At 35.3% G+C, this 8660-nt stretch overlaps 1 protein-coding gene across 1 annotated transcript in view; it reads left to right on the top strand.

Moving 5' to 3' along the window:
• Window positions 1-200: 200 nt before the first annotated feature.
• Window positions 201-8660, top strand: part of LOC149077624 (somatostatin receptor type 2-like) — a 70550-nt gene continuing 62090 nt past the window's right edge. The window contains exon 1 of the mRNA XM_089245177.1: window positions 201-500. The gene's annotated coding sequence lies outside the window, so the exon portion shown is untranslated. The remainder of the gene's footprint in view (window positions 501-8660) is intronic.

Genomic DNA, 8660 nt, shown 5'->3' with positions numbered 1-8660 from the left:
AAACCCAGCATTTTATGAATCGTAAACCACCAGGTAAAAATTTAATTGAAAGTTTGTTTAGAAGAAAGAAACTCCGGCCGATTGATAAAGTTTCGACGCAACAAGCCACGCAAAATCGAACGGATCGTCCTCTGGTGGACGAAATAGAGGGCGTTCACGATGTGGAAAATGAGAGGATAGAGCAGTTTCCCGTGTTAAAGCGAAAAGCCAATAATATAACGCACATCTCTGTCTCTCTCTTTCTCACAGATCAAACTGTTTCGAGGTAGAAAAAGCTGGAGGCGCCCACACAGTATCATCCAGATGACGAGAGAGAAGTTTGTGCAGATGGAGCTCCACCAGCCTCATATCGGAACATCGTGAAATTCCTTCTCGGGTGCAAATAAAAACTCTTTTGAACACATCGCTCACTAAATTCAGTTTCGTATGAGAAGTGAATACTCTCCTTTCATATACCGTAATGGACATGCGATCAACCTGAATAAGAACTTGCTCAACAGGTGAGTGTAAACCAGAGAACATATTTTTAATACTACATTAGCTTTACATATGGCGAAGAGGGAAAAATTTTGAGTTTTTTTTTCTGCTGACGGATAATAATTATATTCATAGAACACTCTGAATATGTTCTAAATTTCAAGAATAATTTTTCAAACGTAAAATTTACTGTATTATTTTTTTAAATCACATTCAGCAAATAAAATATTAATCCTGATTGATCAATAATTATTTTTTTTAAATAAAAGTTAAGTAATAAGAGAAAATATATTCACTTGGCAACATAAAGACATTTTAACGATGCCATATAATTAATTGTAATATATTTAATAACTAATTTAACTGGTTAAACATCAACTAATTGTTAACCTACTAACTCGTCAACTTATTATATAATTAAATAAGTACGTACCTTTACATAATTAATTGAAGAAAGTAAAAAAAACTATTTTAATCAATAAACTATTTCAATTTTCTAATACGAAAGTCACTACCAATTGATATATTTTTCAACAAAACCGGGTTGATTAACTAAAAGAATGGATAATAATGCGTATCATAACGAGAAACAGAAATATATATTGCGAATGCATATAAGTTATCAACTACATTAATCAAAGCTGGTGTATTAGGTATTAATATTTCATTTTGATTCTCTTTAATCCCGTCGATGACATTAAACAATTTTTAAGTTCATTATCGAAATTATTATCCGAGTTTTTGATAATAAGATGAATCACTTAACGGTGAGGAATTTGATTTCAATAATGAAAGTTATGTTTTTCTCATTCAACTAATTTATATACATTTCTTACACGTTAAAAAGTTTTGAAAATTTCTTATATATTTTAGTTACGCGTCTCAACGATTAATCTTGACACTGATGCAACGCATAGTTCTTAGCGTGTATGAGTATATAGCATATATATATATACAGTTGTATAGCTATGTCTAGATAATTTTATAAATTATGTCATGGTTTTTAATAAAATTCTGGAGTGAAGAAAAAGTTTCGAATATTTTAATTCTCAATTGTTTTTATTTTCTCAATCGTAATGATAGGATTCGATTACGAAATATTTGCAAACTTTACTTCTTGAACATAAATAAGAATATAGTTCATCAGGAGTCAGAGGACATATAAAGATAAATCATAAATTCTTCGTCCTATCTTAATTATTCTTATCGAAAAATATTAATGAAATGGTAATACTTTCGGAAAGGTTCCTCTTTCATTGGGCAGTCTCATGAATATGAAGTTCGATTAGACCTGGGCGTATAGTTTGATTATAAGATAATTTTTAAGTTCATCTGATAAGTATTAAACGCGTATGCAATTCTGAACTATACAGGATATAACATTTAGAATGTTATATTGCTTAATATTTTATTCAATATGCCCTTTTTATTGTTAATTATTGATGAGGATAATAATTTTTGTTAGTTTTAATACATTTAACTATGGCTAACTATTTTACATAGTTTTAATCTAATAACTATGGCTTATTCATAATTAGTTCAACCTTTCGTGCTGGTTCCGACCATTGACAAAAGAGAAAGAGAGAGAGAGAAACCGTTAAAAAACAACTGATTATTTAAAAGTGCGTAGTTGTGTAATTAATCTATAAGTTGATTAAAATTAAATTATCATTATAATTACCATACTTATTCTCAAGTCTATCATGGGATTTTAATTCCGTGTCGTTTATGAATACATAATGCCAATTAAGAAATAATTATATACAATGAGGTTAGTCATTTCTTTTCCTTTTCAATTTCGTAATAAAATGTCATGCGGAAATTTTGCAAAAATAATGTAAATATGTTTTCTTAGTTTCAAATTAATATTACGATAATTACGCTACCAATTCAAAAAATTCATCGTAATCAAAAAAATAGTTTTAATAATGTAATGTGTACAACACACGCAAATACCAAATCATGATTTCGTATATAGTACATCAATGATTAATATATTGTACAATATAATTTGTATAATAAATGTAGCTGGGAAATTATAAAAAAAAGAAAACGTTTTAATAATGGCCGTAATAATTTGAGATATTAGAAATTGATGAAGTATATCAAATTTTCTCAATTATTCAGTAGAACCTCTCTGATCCAGACGGATACCAGGGGCGTACACAAGATCGACCCCTTCACAGGGGGCACAAAAATATTATCTCCTCGAAAACTTTGGAGTTACCACCTTTCGAAAAGCATTTAAATTGACAGAAATTGGTAAAAATACTATATAAAAGGTATTTTCTTACAATTTTTTTTTTCACTTCTTTTTTTCAATTCTTCTCTCTCTCCCCAAGGCTGTTGAATAGTATTTATTTGTTAACTAGAAGAAGATCCTTCAATTACTTCATTATGAGGACTTGAAAGAATCGACTTGGAGTAGAGATTTAAGGTCCAATCCGCACCTTCTCGTGGTGCAGCCCGTAAGTAGCCATGTTTAACACGGGGTGAACGGACGCGGATAGGTCTCCTGCAACCCGCACTGGCCAGCGTAGAGGATTACGGCCAAAAATCCTCTAAAAAGAAAAATGAACTCTGTCCATATGCATAATTAATAACCGGTTATTATGCATAATAGCCGAGTATCGTTCCATATCGATATGGAACGATTTATCATGTTCACCAACGACGCGACACTTGGGTATTGCATGATCACCGGAAAGGTGATAATTATTTTATTTTTTATCAAATTTACCAACGAAATGAGTATCATTCATACTCGCCGGTAAAAGTTATAAATTTATCAAACTTACCAAGACGATTAGTAAGTATGCATAATAACCGATTTATCACATTTTTACCGTAACATATATATTGCTTTATTAATCAGGGTGTTCTATAAATCCTAATTCAACCATATTCAATCATATCAAAACTGGCACATCTGCTTTCGATATTCAATTTTTTTACAAAAATATATGTAATTTTTTGTTAATCGTCTTAGTGTAGGGAGGTGGGGAGCACGGTCTCTCCACCTCTGCGTATATGGTCTGCCTTAGAAATTCCACACATAAAAGGCACCAAAAAGTCATTTTTGACTAGTTTGACATGGCCTTCCTACACATAAATATACAGGGTGATTATAATTAAAGTGCGTTTTTGAAAAGGCTGTTAAAAAAAGAACCATTGGTCAGAATAACCTGATATTTCACCTGAATATACATGAAGCAATGGGATTGATTTTGCCAGGCCAAAGAAAAAAATTAGTGCGTGCATTTGCCGATAGGTGACGCTGTATTCGTCATAATATGCATGGATGCCGCACAACTGCTACGGGAATCGGCAGAGTTATGATGAAGGAAGTTTGATGGGTTATTGCTACCCAATATATTGGAACCCCGTATCACTATTTATGGCTTGCGGGGCGAGTTGAGCGGGAAACTTTAACATTATCCCTATGGGAGAAATTTTTGTCAGAGGATTTTATCCGTATAAGCGGGTATCAGGCAGGCGCATGTTATCCGTTTAGGCGAGGCCAACTGCCAATTAAATTTCATTCAGTTATCATAACTAACTTTTGGTTCGTCATTTCCTTTGATAATTATTTGAAAGGTACTAAAACATACGAAATATTTTTATCAGAATAAAAATTGATATCCATTTATTTTCATCGCATTAAAATATGCGTCATATAATTTAATTTCGAATCCTCATATCTTACATATTTTAATACCAAACACACTTTCGATGGAAAAGTATCGTGAAAAATTTGTGATTTTGTCACTTAATTACCAGTTAATGCCTTTAAAAGTTTTCGAGAAACTATTTCAGGGCAGAAAATTGAATACAATGTATCTCTTCGACAGTTTTTAATAAATATTTATGATTATATGGCATTAAATTTTCGCGTGTGTGTGTGTGTGTGTGTGTTTTTTCATTAAACTGCGGCGCTCACGATAATACTTTTTAATAATTTAAGATTGCGTTTTCCAATTTGACCGTAAAAGAATAGTTAAAAATTGCCAGCGAAAGATGAAGGCTGCTTTTGAACTTGTTTGCTCAGATAACGGAAACAGGGAGTCTAAAAAGGTAGTTTGAATGTTGAATGCTCAGCAACGCGCTCCAGTACGATATTGTTTTCATTTCTGCTATTTGTGCAAATTATGGGATAATACAAAAAAAAGTGTGTACAGGGTGCATAGCTACAGGGTACTAGACGCATAATTCCAATTAGAAAAAGTATCCAAATAACATGTGGAGCTCAGAGGCGCCATTTATACAGCAAGAGGCTGTGTAATTATTGAAGGAAAATAAAAAAATATATACTTTTTATATGAGGAAACCCCTGCGCTTTCGAAAAGCCAATCAGAAAGTTGTTTCCCAGTGTCTCTTGATCCCAGCAAAAGAATTCCACGTTTCTAAGTGCGATATTCACTGAGATATCTGAATTCGAAAAATAGAGAAATGTTGCGATAAAACAGGATAAATGTGGGAATAAATAACCACTTTGCGATTGCTGGTACACTGTCTTTGTCCATACAAGTTTTTCTCACCAAGTCGTTTCCTATTGTGTTCTACCTCACTCCTACAAGTCTGAATTTTAGTATGCCAAAATAGCGTTGCGGATCGATTAACAGGGCTGCAACTATACGTTTGGTTAGCCTGGGCAAGCTCACATTTTGATGTACATTAGTAATATTGAAGACAGGTTAAATGGTGAAATTTGGGCCCCCTTTGGTCCGACGCCCGGAACACCAGACCCGCCTGATTCCCTTTAGTTGTGGCGTGTTGATGAATCCATTATTATAATATTGCAGTTTTAATATAATCACGCATTCTAATACAATCAACGTAATCAGTTACAAAACGGATTATTATTTCACATGTTATATACGTCGCAAATTTGAGGTAGTTCCTTTTTTTTTTCAGAAATAAAACAGCTGTTCCCAGTAACGGTGACTTCGTATTAGCGGCCACATTTCCAAGCTCCCGTTAGTGGCCGTTGTTGGGAGGTTTTATTGTACGGGGTGATTATAAAAAAACTATCCCGACATATGGGCCGCTAACTATCATACCATTCACAGAAACTGAATGAAATTTTGGCATTAGGTATTTTGAGGTATGCACTCAAGAATGATATGGAAAACAACAGTGTCGATCTAACAGTTACGGTTACAGTGAGAAAATTTCGAAAATATCAAATGGCAACACCAAGTTTTTTGTATTGGAATGCGATCTCCATACTGAAAAACACTAAATAGAGTTGAAATGGCACCTGTAGCATGAAAATCCCCGGAGCTAGGCAAGGAAAAAGGACTTTGCCGTGCACCAGAGCATTAATGTTCGTTTCATTCGTCACACCGTTTCTTCGGCTGAGATCCCAGCCTGATTAGTCCTCCACAAGGTCATGTGGAAAATTTGTGAAACACAATAAAATGCTTTATTTTATGCTGCTTCTCTGTCCTTATTGATTGTCCTTACTTTTAGCCTATCTACCGCCGGTGCTTTTCATGCTACAGTACCGTTCGAACGCTATTTAGGGTTTTTCACAATGGAGATCACATTCCAATACAAAAAACTTGGTGGTGCCGTTTGATATTTTCGAAATTTTCTCACTGTAACCGTAACTGTTAGAGTGACACTGTTGTTTTCCATATCATTCTTGAGCGCATACCTCAAAATACCTTTTGCCAAAATTTCATTCAGTTTCTGTGAATGGTATGATAGTTAGGGGCCCATATGTCGGGATAGTTTTTTTATAATCACCCTGTACTTATTTATTTGTTTTCAAAGTTGTAAAGGATAAACCATTGCATTTGCGTTTTATTTGAAATCGTAGCGGGCTTTAAAAAGCTAAGCATAAAAATTACAATTATGAATAAATATCAGAATATGTCCGGCACGAAATTTTTTTGTTTTGGCCCTCTCCTAAAAAACGTTTGCCCACCACTTGTGTATGATAAGTTGAAATATTCAAGAAACTTCGTCACGAATAACCACCTCAGAGCGGATCTCAAACTTTCGTTGTTTGTACGGTAAAATAATTATGAATTTTGTTTATTGATTATGAATTTTAATTATTCACGCATCTTATATGTTCTGGATGCTACGTCTTCGCTGATTCTGACGACTTGTCCCCATTTTATTCACACAAATGGTACAGTTTTGCTCAACTTTCCGCCACTTCGAATGATTCAAATGAAGCACGAAAGACACGCCTATCCCCGCAGCGAAATCACGATTCATTGCTTAGGCGCAAAACATAAAATGTGTAATTGAACGTCCGAAGCGTGCTCCGACGAGACGTGTTTATTGAAAAAAGAGCGAGCGTTTATATACGACGCTTATATCCTGCTGTTTCTCGAACGCGATGGAATAGTCTCATAAGCGCGGCGCTCAGGCAATATGCTTACGTCAGCAGATTGCTTTTCAAGATGCCTTTTATCTGCTTCCAAAATGAGGATGAATCGTCTCATCACTTCGGACGACATCACGGAGAGATTCATTCAATATTCAGCCGGCGGCACTTCCATGCCAGGATTTAATGGATGATAATTTTAGATGAAGGCGACCAATGGCATTATGACTAGGACGCGCCACGAATAAACGTAAATAATAAACATCCGTATTTATACCATTTTCCCGAAACTGACCCAATTTCGGGAAATACGCTAATAATCACGTCCGTCCACTCGCTCCGAGAGAGATTTACGGGATACCATGTTACATGAGAGGTGATGAGCGGATGACTTTTAATTTGTATTCACATAAGAAAAGGCTACGATGACGTCTGAGTATGACTAAAATAGAACCCGAGGGAGGGGGGGGGATGGATGAACTCATTGTGGGTTGATTCATGACATGTTTTCTCGAAACACATATATATGGTTAGAAATACACATCTTGTAACTGAATGAAGATTCCCCGAGAAGCTACGTGAATTATTTCATTTCTACTTGAAAATACCGAAAGGTCCAGAAAACAGTTTACATTTCAAAATCCCTTATTTTACCGATTTATAGACGCACTTTGACCTTTGAAGAACAGACACACCTCACTTCACATATCGGAGACACATCTGTGCGTTCCTAAAAGATGGGTGTATCCAGAAATTTTCATTGAAAACAAACGTCCGTTTGAGGAACGGACGTACGTTTCTTCCCCGTTGATCCGATGGACGGGGAGTGACGGATGGTGTCGTCCTGCTGTAGGTCCGGCGGGACCTTGGGCTGCCGGGTTGTTCTTTGAGTGGGTCGGAAGTCCGGTGATGCGATGCCGGCCGGCGTTCGACCGGTGGTCTTGGTGGCTGGCGGGGCTTTCCTTTTTCCAACATGGCCCAGCCGTAAGGTAACCTGCTTATATCCCACAAGGGACAGAGCGGGGGCCATGTTTAGTGTTTGAATTGAAAACAAAGAAACATAGACGCCTCAGAGATGGACTTACTGCAAAACAAAGAAAAGATTATAGTAAAAGTCCGTTATAACCAGTACGGCTTATAACGAGAATCTCGCTATCACGAGTAATTTGAAATTGATTGTAAAAAAAGAACTAATTTTAAAGATGAAAAGATATCCGCTTACAGAGCGAGTTATTTACGAATGAAAATCAGAACACATTCGGTATAGCGACAACGGAAATTCTCGAAAAGCCATTTTTCCTTTCCCATTTCTTTAAGAATTGGGAATATAAAGAGTGATTTTTTTATCAAAAATCCCTCAACCCGTTCATAAACGTTTATAAACGGGACGTATCAGTACCTCCCCCATGGATAAGAATACCACATTATGTACCTTATTCTCTTGTTATCTATATAGGAGCTGGAAAACACAAAATTACATCAGTGGTTGGGCAGGTGGGGCACGACCTCTGGCTTTTCTATCGTTACTACTTCCCTCGAAAAAAACCTTATCTTCCCAACTCTTTACTTTTTTGGAATTTTCCGAAATTTGTCACAAGACAAACAGGTCTTGATCATTTTCTCTACCTTAAATGTTATTATACACTTCTTTGTGCGAAACGAATACTTCCCCAGTTGCAGAAACTACTGCATTTGACAAAGTGCAAAATTTTGCAATAGGAACAACATTGTGTATAAAATTAACTCGAGATGCTTATTTTGTAAGTAATTCGAGATAAAAGAAGCAGAAAAAAAGGTGAATATTTATCTACAGTCGATCCGCTAATAACATTTGTGAAAA

The sequence above is a fragment of the Pholcus phalangioides genome, unplaced genomic scaffold (genome assembly GCF_987345545.1).
Source record: "Pholcus phalangioides strain wild (caught in Gottingen) unplaced genomic scaffold, Ppha-v1.0 ptg000015l_1, whole genome shotgun sequence".
Lineage (NCBI taxonomy): Eukaryota > Metazoa > Arthropoda > Arachnida > Araneae > Pholcidae > Pholcus > Pholcus phalangioides.
Note: the sequence above shows the minus strand (reverse complement) of the source record. Positions and strands in the feature narration are given on the sequence as shown.